The following is a 2,004-nucleotide window of genomic DNA, read 5'->3' on the forward strand; positions in this document are numbered from 1 at the left end:
CTCGATGAAATGGGCCAGCCGGGCCCGCCATGGCCCAGTCCCCAGCCCACCCAAGGAACCACCCCCCCCTAAAGATACAAACGAACATTTGGCCATCTGACACCAGTAAACATTAAAATGGCTGAGGAGGGGTACAAAAATATTTTCTGGGAAATTTTATTAACCTCTGTGAAGTATTCTGATGCCCTAACCCACTTTCGCCATTCGCCCCACTGCCGCCGCTCGAGCATGACTCGAGCATTTCTCTCCCGTCCCTCAAGCTGTGACTCGGCCATTGATCGAGCGTGCCTCGAGAATTTCTCGGCCGTCTCTCGAGCATTTCTCGGCCATCGCTCGAGCATTTCTCGGCCATCGCTCGAGCGTGCCTCGAGCATTTCTCGCCCGTCGCCTCGGCCATTGCTCGAGCGCGCCCCAGCATTTCTCGGTCGGCCATCTCTCGGCCATCGCTCGACCGTGCCTCGAGCATTTCCCTCCCGTCGCTCGAGCATGACTCGGTCATCGCTCGATCATGCCAACGATCGAGCGTGCATCGGCCATCGCTCGAGCATGCCTCGGCCAGCGATGGAGCATGCCTCGGCCATCCTCTAGCATGCTCGAGCATTCCTCGGCCATGCTCGAGCATGCTCGAGCATTTCTTTCCCGTCGCTCGAGCATGCCTCGGCCATCGCTCGAGCATGCCTCGGCCAGCGATGGAGCATGCCTCGGCCAGCGATGGAGCATGCCTCGGCCATCCTCTATCATGCTCGAGCATTCCTCCCGTCGCTCGAGCATTCCTCGGCCATGCTCGAGCATGCTCGAGCATTTCTCTCCCGTCGCTCGAGCATGCCTCGGCCATGCTCGATGCTCGAGCATTTCTCTCCCGTCGCTCGAGCATTCCTCGGCCGTGCTCGATCATGCTCGAGCATTTCTCTCCCGTCGCTCGAGCATGCCTCGGCCCGTGCTCGATCATGCTCGAGTATTTCACTCCCGTCGCTCGAGCATTTCTCTCCCGTCGCTCGAGCATGCATCGGCGGCTCTAACGTTTTCTCACGAGCCTTCAACCCATTATTTTACCTCACTAGACTTGCCTCCGCCTTGGTTCTTAACCTTTTAGGGAGAACATTCATATTCCAACAAATTTTCATCCACGGAAAATTTTTGGTCGCCGGAAAATTTTCCGGCGGGCGGTCGCCGGAGCTCCGCCGCCGGCGGGGGGTCACCGGCGGTCGGTCGCGACTTGTCGGGTCAGCCCGGTCATAATCCGTCTTTGGGTCCGTAGCAAATTATGCTCTTATCATGCGAGTCAACTCTTGGTCAACATTTTCAAGCTCAAGGAACCACCCCCCCCCTAAAGATACAAACGAACATTTGGCCATGTGACACCAGTAAACATTAAATTTTCCAAGGCCATGACCAAAAAAAAAAAATTATTTTTTTTTATTTTTTTTTTTGAACCTCCATCTAGTATAATGTTTTTTAAGATATATGCTCGAGCTATAATCAAGAGAACCCATGGGAATATTTTTAAATTAATTTTTTAAAATCACGTTCCAGGATCCGGTCGGCCATTGCTCGAGCATGACTCGTCCGTCGCTCCATCCTGCTCGGCCATGACTCGGCCGAGGCGTCAAATTTTTTTTTTTTTTTTTTTTTAATTTCTTTGAATCTCCATCAAGTATAATGTTTTCTAAGAGATCTGGAGTTGGTCTTGTGAAGAGAACCCATAGGATTATTTTTAAATTAATTTTACAAGCTCCAAAACATGTTCCAGTCGTCTGGTCGGCCATTGCTCGAGCATGACTGGGCCGTCGCTCCATCCTGCCTCGGCCATTGCTCGAGCATGACTCGGCCGAGGCGTGAAATTTTTTTTTTTTTTTTTTTTTTTGAGAATCTCAAACAAGTATAATGTTTTCTAAGACATATGGAGTTGGTTTTGTGAAGAGAACCCATGGGATTATCTTTAAATTAATTTTACAAGCTCCAAAACATGTTCCAGTCGTCCGGTCGGCCATTGCTCGAGCATGA

The sequence above is a fragment of the Urtica dioica genome, chromosome 2 (assembly GCF_054948205.1).
Source record: "Urtica dioica subsp. dioica isolate 48M chromosome 2, U.dioica_male_clone48M_v1_H2, whole genome shotgun sequence".
Lineage (NCBI taxonomy): Eukaryota > Viridiplantae > Streptophyta > Magnoliopsida > Rosales > Urticaceae > Urtica > Urtica dioica.